Below are 16,091 nucleotides of genomic sequence, written 5' to 3'. Positions count from 1 at the left end.
CGAAACTGAGCCAGTCCACTGTACCATAGCCATGTCAGACATGTGACAATTGGACTGAGAAATCCTGAGTAAAAGTGGTGGTATGCAAACAATCTGCCTGAATGAACAGAGGTAAATAAGCAACAGTGTAGTGGCAAGATGACACTCCAAGGGCAACTGGCGTGGTGTTGGGCTGGATGTCTAATGTTGGCCGAAGGGATGCTGCTATACCCAAATGCTGTTGCCAAGAATGTTTAGGAAGAGGCACATGGGTGAGCCAAACCACCCAGGCACACACACCCTCCCCTGGCACCCAAACAGAAGCCCTCCCACACACACCATGCACATGGATGACACACACATGCATGTGCACTCACCGGACAATGCCTCGTAATCTGCCACTTCTCCCACGCCTTGGATCTGTTCCTCCGTGACGTAGGTCCCAGCAACCTGCTCATGTGGAGTGAGTTCTATGTCGTCTGCTGGAGACCCACCTCTAGTCACTAGAGTTGCGGCATGACTTGAGGCCAGCTTATTCTTTGCCCTGCGCTTCAGGTCAGTCCAGCGCTTGTAGCATTCATTAGCTGTGCGCCTCACGATTCCAAGGGCACTTATGATGTCCGCAATGGTCTGCCAGTGTGCCTGACGTTGTGCAGGTGTGGTCTTGGATCCTGCAACAATCACCATTTCGCGGTCATGTGCGGACACATACTCTACAAGTGCATTCAGTTCGGCCTCATTGAAGCTGGGCTTCCTTGACGGGCCGGACTGTGTAGCCATGTCTGGGGCATCAGCCTTTACTGGACGAGCACTCTTCCTCTTCCGCTTGGAAGGTGGTGGGGATCCAGAGTGTCCTGCACCGCTCTGGACACTAGGGGCAGGAGCGTGGGATTACACACTCAGCATGGGAGTTGGTGCAGGCATTATCTCAAGTGTGATGGTGTCAGGGGGAATGTCAGCATGATGGACTTGGACCGACACTGTCCTGGATGGGTGTGTGAGAGGTGGGGTGGATGGAGCCGCAGCTGCCCCTGCAGCCTCCCCACCCTGCCTACGCGGGGCAGCAGATGACCTAGCTGCCCCTGATCCATGTGGCCTGATGACACCAACGTTCACCGGCGCACGTGGCCTAGACCTGCTGACCTGGAAGTCAGCCATGGAGTCACCCTGTGCCAGGTCTGGTTCCACAGTGGGCTGGTCCAACAAGGGCTGAGCATGGATGGTGTCAGCCACGGTAACCTCAACCAGGGGGGGGCATGGGTGACCCTGACTGCTCCTCCACACATGGGGGGCTAGGGGCACCCTGCAAGTCATGGCCACGTCCCCTACCAGATCCACCACGGCCACCACTTGGGGCTCGGCCACCTTTGCCACCCTTACGGCTTGCTCGCCTCCCAGCCATGGCACTGATGTTATTGTGCGTATGGGAGTCGATGTGAACTATTGTCCTGGGCAATTGGGGGTCAAAGGGGTTGGGTACCAGATGGTAATCGTACCCTAGTGCTCTAGCAAGGCTGTATGTCACCCCTGGGGAAAGATGACGGGTCACGCAACGCACAGGCACCCCAAAAAAGCGAAGTAAGGTGCACGCAACCCCTCCTAGACCACGTGCGTGGAAAAATAAACCTGCACTACGCTGTGGCACCCAGGAACACAAGAATGAACATATGCGTGTCACACGCAGCCTAGAATGACCTCTGAAGGGGTACGGGACACACGGGGCAAGCACAGATGTAAAATACGTGCGCAACTCACCGTCCGCCAGGAACAAAAGCGTGAAAAATATGCGCGTGTGCACGTTGGCAACACCCCCGTCAAAAGAAGAATTGTACGCTGTCTGAGGAGACAGGACAACAGTAGTATGGAACGCTGTTTGAGGAAACAGGCCCAGGAAAAAGAGGAAAAGCGAAAAAGCTGTCAGAGGTAACAGGGAGTACGAACTGGAAACGCTGTGAAGTAAATCGCGTGTGAACCGACAAAAAGTACAGATTTCACCCACTCGCTCTCCACGAAAAGCACGTACAAGGAAATGGCGTTCTACACGTACCTTTTATACACACGTGACAGACGCGCATACGCAATGAGGCCATTTCTACCAATTACGCACTTTGACACTCGGACGTGTATCTCTTCTTTTTTACACGTGCCATTCTCTACGGCCATGCGCGTGACGTCACAGCTGCGCATGGTGGCCTTTGGGCCAATGAAATAAAACTGCACGTCCGAGTGTCATCGCGTGTAATCGGAGGGAAGTGAGCGTACACGCGATTGGCCTGGGTACGTGTATTTCTGGGGTGTGCAGGAAGTTCCACACACGATTGGTGGAAATCCACGTGTGCTCTGTCATCACGTGTAATGAGGGAAACACCCGCGCGCCTCACGTCACAGACGCGTTCACGCGCTAAGGGCCTTTGGTCCAATGAAATTGCATATGCGTGCTGACGTGCATACGCGCTAAGGGCCTTTCCTTGATTTACACGCAGACGTGCAGGATTTTCACGTGCCAAATCACTCCGTATCAAGCTGGCCACGTGTAAGCACACGGAAGAACACGCTCCTGCCCAAAAGGCCGAATTACTGCCCCCCAGAGCCCGGAGCAGCCTCCCACGAGCCATCTGCTGCTGCCTGCCTGCCTGCCTGCCGCCACCGTGCCCTGCCATTTGCTGCCTGCACATCAGCCATCTGCAGGGGTCCATTTGCTGTGTCCACCCCTGCTGGAACAGAAGACTCCCGACTGGAATACCATCGCTCCACAGCCCAGCCCCAGGACCCAGTTGCCCACCCACTCCTGCCTCTGGGGTTGCCATGTCGGGCACTGCAACATCTGGCACCACAGGCAACCCCCGGCCAGAGAGGCAGAGGGGCACCAGCTTCACTGCCACCGAAGTTGGTGTCCTGGTGGAGCAAGTCCTGGGGCAGTATGATGCCCTCTTCGGAAGTAAGCGCGCCAACAAGGAAGGACGGTTCGGATCTGGACGGACATCGTGACTGCCATCAACGCGGAGGGGGTGGCATTCCGCGACTACCAACATGTCAAGAAGCGCTGGGATGACTGCAGGTCCAGGACCCTCTTGAAGGCCCAGCGCCTCGTGGAGGGGGGCCGGGGCCGCATGAGTACCATCCAGATGAGGGTCCTGGAACGCGTAGGCCCAGCGCTCCACGGCCAGATCCTTGAGAGGCAGACCCGTCTGGAGTTGAGCGGTAAGTGGCCAAGCATTGCTGTGTGAGACAGGGCATGTCGCAGTGTGCTGGTTGTCTGATACTTGCCTGTATGTGTGACATAGCCCATGTATGCATGTGTGTGTGCAGGGACGTCATGCATGTGAGACCAGTAATGTGTGAACCACACGGTTGGTGCATGTGTTCAAATGCAACATGGGTTTCCCTATGCGGAATGGCCACATGAAAGCATGCCAGTCTCTGTTCCTGGACATGGGTGAGGGATGGGTGCTGATGCCATGTACATGTATGCTGTCCATGTCTGTGTGTCTGACCTGCGTGTCTGTGACTTGTGAATGCCAGCGATGCATGACAAATGTCTGTCGCAATGTTCCGGTTCACTGATGCAGCCTAGTCATCCTTGTATCCACTGTGTCTGTGGTGTACGAGGCCAGATGGATGAAACTAGGGTGAAGTGTGTGCATGTGATAGGCATGGCACATGATGCATGTGAGTTCCAAAACAACAGTGTATGTTTCAAGAATCACTTGGACATGTATGCTAATGTCCATAGCATGCACCATGCCTGTTACCGCATGTGTTTTACCTGCACTGAGCCATGTGTTGTGGAGGGACATGATGGAAGTGATCTTTGACAGTGTCACTCATCTGCTATTGCTTCCTGTCTAGGGGACCATTGTACAGTACCCTGATGCTTGTGTTCTATGTCTCCCTCTACACAGCGCCACGTGAAGAAGAGGGCGGAGCAGAAGATGGGGTGGAGCCATCCAGGTTGGTGGTTTCCACAGAGGAGGAGGAGGCCGCTACTGAGGCGCACATGGGGCCTGGTGGGGGCATCCCTGCTGGAGCAAGTGTTGCAGTCAAGGGGCAGGGGCAGGAGGCAGCACAGGTCGCCGTGGAGGGGCCTGTGCATGTCACTGGCCCTGACACTGTGACTGCACCACCATGCACCAGCAGGGATGCCCCATCCCAGGCCCGTCAGCAGGTAGGGGGGATGTCCATGTCATCTGACTCCCCTCCACCTGCGTACGAGGGGACCCCTGGCAGTATGGAGAAGGTCCTGATTGGTGTTGCGTTGCGCACAGGTGCAATTCGTGATGAGGTGCGTGCTTCCCGGGAGGAGCATGCACGTCATCACGGAGAGCACCGTGCCGACGTGGCCCAGTTGGGAACGCCCATGGTCGGGGGTTTCCTACATGTGTCGGCCAATCTGGCGACCCTCTCCTCCTCTGTGGAGACTATGCACCAGTTGTTCTCCATGCCGTCTTCCGGCCCAGATGCCACCAGGGCCCCCTGTGGACCTGCCCCGACCAATGCAGCCGGCTCGGTGGGGATCCCATCCCTGCCACAGTCGGGAGTCGGAGGTCCAGCAGGGGTGGACACACCGGCAACTGGACCCCAGCAGATGGAGGATGTGACGGCATCATCGGGCAGGGCACGTGCACGACGGCGTCGGTGGATACCATCAGCCTGGATCCCGTCGTGCTGGCACAGGCAGTTGCATCGGAGGCAGTGGCAGGCTCGACGTGGGAGGCATCATGGCTCGGGGCAGACATCGGCCGGAGGGCAGGAGAACCCTGGAATGGGAGTGGCTTCCGTGTGGGAGCGGTTGGGCCAGCAGATAGGTGCGGAGCGGGCAGAGGAGGAACGGTTCACAATGGTCAGGGCGGAGAACTCCATGTGGAGGGCGCTGAGGCGGGCTGAGTGCCTTGAGGGTCTTCGCAGGGAGTTGGAGCTGGACACTGCTTTATCCCTGCGAGACCTCGGTGCCAGGGAACATGCCCGCCTCCAAGCCATTGAACAGGAGTTCGATGATGCCCTGGCCCATGACAACATCCAGTGAGCCGTTGGACTAGCCCGCTGCCCATGTAAATAGTTATGTAGTTAGTGTTAGGTTTCCTTTGTTTTTGCATTTTCTTTGGACCTTTTGGACAATGGGCCACATTTTTGTGTATAGTTATTTTTTATTAGGTAGTGTTGTTAGATAGGTTTCATTTCTTTTGTTGGGATCATGGACCCTGGCTTGTTCACCTGTACATAGTTCACTGTTGGATTTTCTTTTCTTTTTACAATTTACCCATGGAGCAATGGCTTTCAATTATAATTTCACATTGGATTTTCTTTTCTGGACTGTGACTTTGGACACCATTCCTTTGGATTCTGAATTTTGGTTTTGCATTTTTTCATGGACAGGATTCTTTTTACTTTTTTTACATTCCCATTTCTCTTAGTTTATTTTTGATTCAATTCATGTTTTCTTTAATACATATTTTTAGATCAAACTTCAATGTGTAGTATCATCTCATTGGTTTCATGTATATCATGATATGGGTTTGGAGATTCACTGACACCCATTGGGTGTATGTGAGGGACATGTGTTCATTTCCAAACTTGCAATTGCAGTTCTATCATGTTATTGCCATTTCTGAGTGGGTGGTTGCAATACTCGGGTGGGTGTTTTGCATTTGGAGGCTGACCATAGGGACCGGGGATCTAGATTGTGATGACATGTTGGCTGGGGAACATGAGTTGGACATGAGTGGGGGCCTGGTGGAGGGTGCCCCTGGTGGCTGGGGGGTGAGGGTGTTGGGAGACATAAGTTGGACATGAGTGGGGGCCTGGTGGAGGGTCCCCCTGGTGGCTGGGGGGTGGGGGTGGTGGGAGACATGAGTGGGGGCCTGGTGGAGGGTGCCCCTGGTGGCTGTGGGGTGGGGGTGATGGTAGACATGAGTGGGGGCCTGGTGGAGGCTGCCCCTGCACTGCTGGGGGGTGGGGGTGCAGGGGGACATGAGTGGGGGCCTGGTGGAGGATGCCCCTGGTGGCTGGGTGGTGGGGTGCAGGGGGACATGGGTGGGGGCCTGGTGGAGGCTGCCCCTGCACTGCTGGGGGGTGGGGGTGGTGGGAGACATGAGTGGGGGCCTGGTGGAGGCTGCCCCTGCACTGCTGGGGGGTGGGGGTGGTGGGAGACATGAGTGGGGGCCTGGTGGAGGCTGCCCCTGCACTGCTGGGGGGTGGGGGTGCAGGGGGACATGAGTGGGGGCCTGGTGGAGGCTGCCCCTGGTGGCTGGGGGGTGAGGGTGGTGGGAGACATGAGTTGGACATGAGTGGGGGCCTGGTGGAGGGTGCCCCTGGTGGCTGGGGGGTGAGGGTGGTGGGAGACATGAGTTGGACATGAGTGAGGGCCTGGTGGAGGGTGCCCCTGGTGGCTGGGGGGTGGGGGTGGTGGGAGACATGAGTGGGGGCCTGGTGGAGGGTGCCCCTGGTGGCTGGGGGGTAGGGGTGGTGGTAGACATGAGTGGGGGCCTGGTGGAGGCTGCCCCTGCACTGCTGGGGGGTGGGGGTGCAGGGGGACATGAGTGGGGGCCTGGTGGAGGCTGCCCCTGGTGGCTGGGGGGTGAGGGTGGTGGGAGACATGAGTTGGACATGAGTGGGGGCCTGGTGGAGGGTGCCCCTGGTGGCTGGGGGGTGAGGGTGGTGGGAGACATGAGTTGGACATGAGTGAGGGCCTGGTGGAGGGTGCCCCTGGTGGCTGGGGGGTGGGGGTGGTGGGAGACATGAGTGGGGGCCTGGTGGAGGGTGCCCCTGGTGGCTGGGGGGTAGGGGTGGTGGTAGACATGAGTGGGGGCCTGGTGGAGGCTGCCCCTGCACTGCTGGGGGGTGGGGGTGCAGGGGGACATAAGTGGGGACCTGGTGGAGTATGCCCCTGGTGGCTAGGGGGTGGGGGTGCAGGGGGACATGAGTGGGGCCTGGTGGAGGCTGCCCCTGGTGGCTGGGGGGTGGGGGTGGTGGTAGACATGAGTGGGGGCCTGGTGGAGGCTGCCCCTGGTGGCTGGGGGGTGGGAGTGGGGGTGCAGGGGGACATGAGTGGGGGCCTGGTGGAGGCTGCCCCTGCACTGCTGGGGGGTGGGGGTGCAGGGGGACATGAGTTGGACATGAGTGGAGGCCTGCTGGCAGGTGCCCCACAGTGCTGGGGGGTGGGGGTTGTGGGAGACATTAGTGGGGGCCTGGTGGAGGCTGCCCCTGCTCTGCTGGAGGGTGGGGGTGGTGGTAGACATGAGTGGGGGCCTGGTGGATTCTGCCCCTGCACTGCTGGGGAGTGGGGGTAATAGGGGACATGAGTGGGGGCCTGGTGGAGGCTGCCCCTGGTGGGTGGGGGGTGGGGGTGGTGGGAGACATGAGTGGGGGCCTGGTGGAGGCTGCCCCTGCACTACTGGGGGGTGGGGTGGTGGGAGACATGCATTGTTGATCAGTAGTGCAAGGTGACATGTGGGTTGGCTGGGAGCATGCCCATGGTGGATGGGCTGCGTGCGGTACATGAGCAGGGGTGCAGGGTAGTCCCCCGTGGTGTGGGCTGCCTGCAGGGGCCGTGGAGGTTGTAGAGCGAACACCTGGGAGGACCCACACGGCCAATTCACGTGTAGTACTCCCCAGAACCCCTGAAATACATGTACCCTGCTGAAATCGCGTGTGGAACTTCCCGCGCAACCCTGAAATACACGTACCCTGCTGAAATCGCGTGTGGAACTTCCCGCGCACCCCTGAAATACACGTACCCTGCTGAAATCGCGTGTGGAACTTCCCGCGCCCCCCTGAAATACACATACCCTGCTCGCACGGGGCCAATCGCGTGTGGAAGTTCCCGCGCACCCCTGAAATACACGTACCCTGCTGAAATCGCGTGTGGAACTTCCCGCGCACCCCTGAAATACACGTACCCTGCTGTAATCGCGTGTGGAACTTCCCGCGCACCCCTGAAATACACGTACCCTGCTGAAATCGTGTGTGGAACTTCCCGCGCACCCCTGGAATACACGTACCCTGCTCGCACGGGGCCAATCGCGAGTGGAACTTCCCGCGCACCCCTGGAATACACGTACCCTGCACGCACGGGGCCAATCGCGTGTGAAACATCCCGCGCACCCCTGAAATCCACGTACCCTGATGGAATCGCATGTGGAACTTCCCGCGCACCCCTGAAATACACGTACCCTGATGAAATCACGTGTGGAACTTCCCGCGCACCCCTGAAATACACGTACCCTGCTCGCACGGGGCCAATCGTGTGTGGAACTTCCCGCGCCCCCCTGAAATACACGTACCCTGCTCGCACGGGGCCAATCGCGTGTGATACTTCCCTCGCACTGCTGAAATACACGTACCCTGCTCGCACGGGGCCAATCGCGTGTGGAACTTCCCTCGCACCCCTGAAATACACGTACCCTGCTGAAATCGCGTGTGGAACTTCCCATGCACCCCTGTAATGCACGTACCCTGCTGGAATCGCGTGTGATACTTCCCGCGCACCCCTGAAATACACATACCATGCTGAAATCGCATGTGGAACTTCACGCGCACCCCTGTAATACACGTACCCTGCTGGAATCGCATGTGATACTTCCCGCGCACCCCTGTAATACACGTTCCCCGCTTGGCGTTTGCTGTTTGCCAGCCCTGTGAAATGGTCCAGGGTTAGCGCAGCCCTTTGCGATTATTTGGGGATTTTGAAGGCTTTTCCTTGCGCGAAGGCGTTCTTGGGGGCGTAACTGGCGCTGCTGCAGGGTCGCTGCGCCACGCTGCACCACGGCTGGTTTTGGATGCGAAAATCCATGAATACGCTGTGCGCGGAAAACGATTTTAGCGCACGAGGCTGGCACAGACTTTCGCACGGGCACGCTGTGCGCCAGTCGCGTGCGCCACTTTTGTGCGAATTTCTATGAATTACCCTGTAAGTGTATGAAACTCACTTGGTTTCTTAAGGCTGTGTTATTGCATGTTAGGAGATAGAAGAAATAATGATATAGTTATTTTGCAATTTTTATAAGGTAAATGGCAGAACCTGTATAAAAAAGCATAGAATGTATGCATTTGTGAAGGATTGGGTAATAAAGCAGAAGGATGTGATGTACAGGCAGTGGTGCTATTTCAGCTGGGAGTTTTTCAATGATAGTGTCCATCTGTGTGAGTGTATAGATATGCATGAACTTATCCTGGCTGTGTGTAATTTTATAATACACTACTAAGTGTTTTTCTACAGTTATACTGTTATTTCTCCCATCTTTTAATATTATATTTTATTAGATAGCTGTGTGTGTAAAAAAAGAATTTAGATAGCAGACAGGTCTGGAAGTGACAGTTGATTATAGCAGATGGGAAAAATAATAGTAAGTTCATTTTATAGGTTATACAGGTTAAGTGGCAGTTACTCTGTTTATATGCATTCATAAGAGCTGTACATGTACTGTGCAGACAATATGCATACCTGTAGTTTGTATTCATACATGTGGATATGCATGAAGCTGCAAGTAGACATCTTGGAGACTTGGACAATAGTTGTTGTAGTAAGTGCTTTCCAATGACATGAGACTTGTATTCAGAGTGATCAACAGTACATTTGAAGTGCTGAACTCTGATGATGGAGTTAGATGCAGAGGTCCTGGATGTGATTGGTGGATGGTTGTGTGATTGCGTAGCTGTATCCAATGAGGGAATAGCACAGAGAGTGAAGTGGAAAGGGTAGAAGGACTGTCTAAGAGTTACGCATTCCGCGGACATCGCGGCTGTCCGCAGACAGGGCGTGCCACATCCGGGGTTTTCCAGGAAATCCAGCATGGAAAGGGGACTGTTGGGATTAGCCAATCAAGTGTTGAGGTTGTGGATTTGTGTTGAAAGAGGCTGTGTGTAGTGAAGATGGCAGAGGTGGAGAAAGTCAGGGTGTTGGTGGTTGGAGATATGTTTGTGCAATGTTTACAGCAGGATGCTCAATGCAGGCATGTGGCAAACAATTTGGATGTTAAAGGAGTGGGGGTGGTGTGGAGCACTGTGTCTGATTGCAATGTACAGGGAATTGTACAAGGTTGTGAAGATATGTGCAGGATGAACAGTCCCCATGTAGTAGTTTTGCACTGTGGTGCTTTCCATTTGGGCTATGTCAGTGCCCCTACTTTGTTGGCAGATTTGGAACACTTGGTTCAAGCAGTAATGGACATCCTTCCAAATGACAAAGTTATTTTTTCTGGATTAGTACCTAGGCAAATATGGGACAATAGTTCTGTTTTTTGTCCTCAGCAAAACATCGCTAGGTGTGCAATCAACTGAGTCATGTGTGCTTTCATGCTTAGAACTGGTATGTTCTTCTGTAATAATGAGAATATTGATTCCAGTAATGCTGTTTATTTTTAAAAAGATGGCATTTCTTTATCTTTTATGGGAAATGTCATGCTGTTTTGGAATGTAAGGGTTGCTTCGGAGAAGGTTATGTGAAGATTTTAAGAGTAAAGTAAGAAAAAATAAAAAAATAAAAAATAACAGCCTCTGCAAAAAAAACAAAAAAAAGGCTCTTTTTAGAGCCAGCCTCAAAGGGGAAAGGAGGGACACTATTTCAATTTAAATTCACCATGCTCAGATTTTCGTTATCTCCACAGACATGACGGTAGTCCGCCTGCACCGCGTATTACATTTGGGGATTTTGGGGTGCAGAGGCATGCAAATGAGAAAGAGTAGAGCAAGGGATTGGTCAATAAAGTTTACTGGGTGTGTTGTGTAAGGAGAGAGTTTGTCAGGAAGCCTTTTTCCTGAGAGAAGAACAGATAGCTATGGCTGTGTGTTTTAGAAAACAGATTATCTGGATTTTGGGAGATTCATGGATACATTGGTTGGAGGTGCATGCAGAATACTGTGGAGTAGGTGCAGTTCTTGGATTCCCTCATGTGGAAGTGCACTGGCATAGAGTGCGTGGAATGAAGTGGCTGGACTTGGTACCTCTCTGTGCTACTTTGTAAACACAGCATCTTCCAGACATAATTATAATTAATTGTGGAGGGAACAGTTCAGGACATGTGTCTGGAATTTCTTTGCAATTTGCAATGAAAGAAGGACTTGGGAAGGTCATGCACATGTTTCCAAATTCCCAAGTAATTTTTTCTTGTATTGCGCAGAGACAAATCTGGCTGCGTTCTTCTTCATTTGGTCCACAAATGGAGAAAGCGAGGCACAATGTCAATAAGGCTGTTTGTGCCTTTTTAAGAGATGTTGGCATGTCCTCTTTTCACAATTAAAATATTGTTTCGTAGCACATACATTTTTCGCAGACATGGTGTCCATCTTACTTATACTGGCAATCAGATTTTTCTGAGAAATGTACAAAATGCATTGCAACCTTTTTTGGAATTACAGCCATCCATTTTGCAGTAGGTGTTGACTATTTGAAGTTTTTCAAACAAAAAAACACCACCAAAAGGCTCTTTTCAGTGCCACCACTTCCTCCCATAGAAAAGTGCAATGGTTATGATAGGGCAGCACTCCAAAATTTTAGATGTCCGCGAACTTTCCTCGGACTTCTAAAAAATGCACAGGGCCCTGCACTATTTATTTTTCACTTCTATTTTTCAACTGTGAAAGGTGGCTCTGAAAAGAGCCTTTTTTGTTTGTTTTTGTTGTTTTATATTTTTTTGGTTTTTTACACCCGACACACTAGGAAAGGAGGGTAAGGAAGGGACACCAACCATGGGGATAAGAAAGGGCAGGTGGAGAGAGGTAGATGTAGGGTGGACCTTATTTAGGTAGGTAGAAGACCTTCTCATGCTCCATGACCGCAGTCTCAAAAGCACTCCAAAGACTCTCCCCCTTGCAGAGTACTGAGTCGCAGCACATACACAATATTGTGACCCTCAAAAGGTAAGGGTCAACAGCATCATGGGTGGCCTGTGAGGCAGCTGGAGGGATGCGCTATCCCACAGGAGTGTCTCTTGTGGTGACAGGAGCGGAAACAGAGGATGTTGTAGAGGAACTCAACCTACTACATTTATCCCAAGGTACAACCTTGCGAATAGCCCCACCGTGGATCGACTTTAGGTGTCGCTTCATGGATGTCGTACCAAAGCTGTACGAGCCAGGCCTTCCATGACTCAGCACCATTTTGCACTGGTTGCAGGTGACCTTGTTTGCACATGCTTTTGGCACTCCACCATGAATGGTAAACAACCGCCACACCCAAGACTCACGGCGAGTGCTGGTAGTAGGGACTTCCACTACCTCATCCTTTTCATCCTCTTCATCCGACTCCTCTACATCCTCATGCCTGTTCTCCTCTGCAGGCCCTTGGGGAGGTGGTGGTGGTGGAGGGTTTGGGGGTGGTTCTGAGGCAGAAGTAGCACCAGCTGGAGCAGCAGAAACCATAGATGCTATCAGGTCTGATGATAGAAAGCAGCAAAAGCAGCAAGAGCAGCAAAAGCTGAAAAGGACAATGCTCTGTCAGGTAGCCAGAAGCACAATGAGGATGAGCTCTGGGATGTGGCCTTTTATAGGGGTGCTGGTGCGTGCTCAGCGAACAGCCGCACTGTCTGCGGACAGATAAAACACCTCAAAAAGGCTCAAAAAGTTCCAAAAAGTATGTAGAACGCCAGGGACATTGTCTGGGACATGTGCAATGGTGAATTTTTACTGTAAAATAGGTTGGATTGTCCAAAAAAGTACTTTTAAAATGTTCGGGGACCCGGACAGTGTCGCAAATCAGGACGCACGCTCAGCATGGGTGTGGTCACATGATGATGACACGAACATGTCCGCGAATGGGACGGGTGTCCGTAGGACACCAAATGCGCAGGAACGGCCGTGCGCATATGCGCGAGTGTTCTACCGACAGTGTTTGGGTCCTCAAAATAATTAAAAGTGCGACACACGTGAGACGGACAGTTATGGACAGGCGCGATGTTCGTAGGATTTATGGGTGTTGTGCACATGTGAGTAGATGTTCTGCAGACAGTACGGACAGGTATAGTGTCCTAAGGACACCTCCATTTGGGTTCATTATGGACATTCCAGACACCAAATGTGTTCTAAGAACAGTTCGATCTTGCTTGCGGACAGTACGGACAGGTATAGTGTCCTTAGGACACCTCCATTTTGGTTAATTGTGGACATTCCAGACACCGAGTGTGTACTAAGGACAGTTCCATCTTGCTTGCGGACAGTACAGACAGGTATAGTGTCCTTAGGACACCCCCATTTAGGTTAATTGCGGACATTCTGGACACCAAGTGTGTTCTAAGAACAGTTTGATCTTGCTTGCGGACAGTACGGACAGGTATAGTGTCCTTAGGACACCTCCATTTTGGTTAATTGCGGACATTCAGGACACCCAGTGTGTTCTAAGGACAGTTCCATCTTGCTTGCGGACAGTAGGGACAGGTATAACGTCATTAGGACACCCCATTTTGGTTAATTGCAGACATCCCGGACACCCGCCCTGTCCGTGGACACCCCAACTGCCTTTTAAAAAAAAATAAGACACAAAGGACTGAATTAAAACACACATCATATTTTTTTTTATTATATACAGATATACAATTTATGAAAGAGAGGGGAAGCAGAAACTGACACAATTAGGCAATTAGGGGTTTGGAGAGGATGGATGGGAGGGGATGAAGGGATGGAAGTCTCATCATAATGTTTTTCTTGGTGGTGAGGGTTTGGGGATAGTTGACTGGGACATGGAGAGGGGGAACAGGTGCATGTCGGACAATGATATTTCATTTTTTTTCTTTTATGTGGTCCTCCACAAAATGTTTTAAAAGATTGAAACTTTCCATAAGCATATCCATTTTTTGTTCCATGTGCTGCAGAGTATTTTGTAATGTCTCTTTTGCTATATTATTTTCAATGTTTGTATGGTCTGTTAAAAAATAAATATATGTTAAGTGCACATAAAGTAATAATTATTAATGTGCTTATATAGAGAAGTGTCTACCATTAGTATCACTGTCTTCAGTCATTTCCTCACGTGGGAAATTTTCTTCAAGCCATTCCAAAGTACTGGACATTTCTGTGCAAAAAAAAATATTTTACTTTTAGTGTACCTAATACAGAAAGTTTGGAAATATATAAGAAAAATGAAGTTTACTTACTAATTTCTGGTAAATTTTGTTGTTAATGTCGTGTAGGTCTGCTGTTGCTTCTTGCTGTGCAGTTTCCGTGAGGTAATTATGTTGGAGGGATGTCTTTTTTGTTTTGGTATATTCCATTTTAGTACATATGCTATTTAAATGGACGGTTGATGTGTTACATATATAGGTTCCACTTCTTATTTATTATTACATATAATGTGTTTATGTGCTGATTTTTGAACTTGTTCAGTGTTTATATGGCATGATAGAACAATCTAAGGTACCCCCTGAGTTTTTGGGTAAAGTTGATGTTGTCCGCGTCCGTCCGCGGACATACGCACAGTCCGCGGACATCAAAATCACTAGCTGGGGGTACAGTATGTTCTATATTAGATGTATATAAAGTAAGGGAATCCTAGTAAACATGTATCAAATTCACACTATGAATATGTATATTCAGTAAAAAAAAAACTTTGATAAAGGGAGGTTATGGTTAAGTTGCGCTATTAAAAACCTATGAAATTCAGTAAAAAAACTTTGTTAAAGGGATGTTATGGTTCAAAGTAAAATCGAAAAAACCCTGAAATTCGCTAGTTATGGTAAGCTAAGCAACCATAACTTGCGCCACCAACGTGCATTGCTAAGACTAACATCCAGGACATCAAAGATGGCATCACAAATGTCATTGATGACATCACTGATGACATTACATGTGCATGTACTTTTCATGAAAAGTCTGTGCAAGGGATTCTTATTATAATGTTGACAAAAAAGTGTCAAGGATCATTGGAATCAATATTATGAGCTACGTAGTGCATTAAGCAATGCATTGATATAAATAGCATTCTATTATGAAGTTCTTTACAGTATAGTAAGCTACTCATGTATAAACATAAGCATTGTGTGCAGCATACATGATGGAGATGCAATATTCATAATCTTCCCATGTTGAATAGTGAAATGATAAATGCTTTCTTATTAGAGTTTTGTGTACTGTGCAACATGTAATAAGTAGCTAATGAAACCCACTTTCTATATAATTTCATTATTACATACAAAACACAAGGACACAACAACACATACAAATATGAGTATATACAGGGAAAGTGAAGTACGCAAAAAAGCAGCAGTAGAACCACAAATTGTTCATAACCTACCTGATTATCTTTATGTACAGAAATTATTGCTCTGCTTCAAACCTACTACTTCCCTATGTATACCTATCACATGATGTGACTGCACCCTAAAGAGAGTAATGCGAATACACATATGAGCATATCCAGAGAAAGTACAGTAATAAAAAACAGCAGAACAATAAGAAAGTGTTGATAACCTCACTGATTGTCTTCATACACAGGAAGCATTGCTCTCTTTCAAGTGTGTATTCTCCCTATGTATATGTTTCATATGCTGTGAGTGAACCGCAAATGAATTACTGTAAGAACATATTTGAAGTATAAGTATACAAATATAGTACTTTTTGATTTCTTTGTTCCCAAGTATTACTGGCTAAGATATGTCACTAAAGGAAAAAAGAGGGAGCCAGATGTGATGTCATCAGTGATGTCATCAATGGCATTTAGGATGTCATCTTTGATGTCCTGGGTGTTAGTCTTAGCAATGCACGTTGGTGGTGCGAGTTATGGTTGCTTAGCTTACCATAACTAGCAAATTTCAGGGGGTTTTCGGTTTTACTTTGAACCATAACGTACCTTTAACAATGTTTTTTTACTGAATTTCATAGGTTTTTAGTAGCGCAATTTAACGATAACGTCCCTTTAACAACGTTTTTTACTGAATCTCTCTTATATATGTAACAATAATGTAGCTATCTAAGAAGATAACATAACGCCTGTTTAGCAAGAATGGAGGGTTTTGCTTTCACATGAATGGCCATACAGAGACATATTATTCACTGGATAGTCAGAGACATGAAATAGACTAGTAAGTAATGTGGGGCAAAAAGACTCAATCAGCCGCTGTTTAGATTATCAGACGGCATGAAATCACGCGCTCAGCGTATGATGTCACACGCAGCATTTACATACAAAA

This window comes from Ambystoma mexicanum, chromosome 2q (assembly GCF_040938575.1).
Source record: "Ambystoma mexicanum isolate Mex_15411 chromosome 2q, UKY_AmexF1_1, whole genome shotgun sequence".
NCBI classification, from domain to species: domain Eukaryota; kingdom Metazoa; phylum Chordata; class Amphibia; order Caudata; family Ambystomatidae; genus Ambystoma; species Ambystoma mexicanum.
This window is presented reverse-complemented; position numbering follows the sequence as displayed.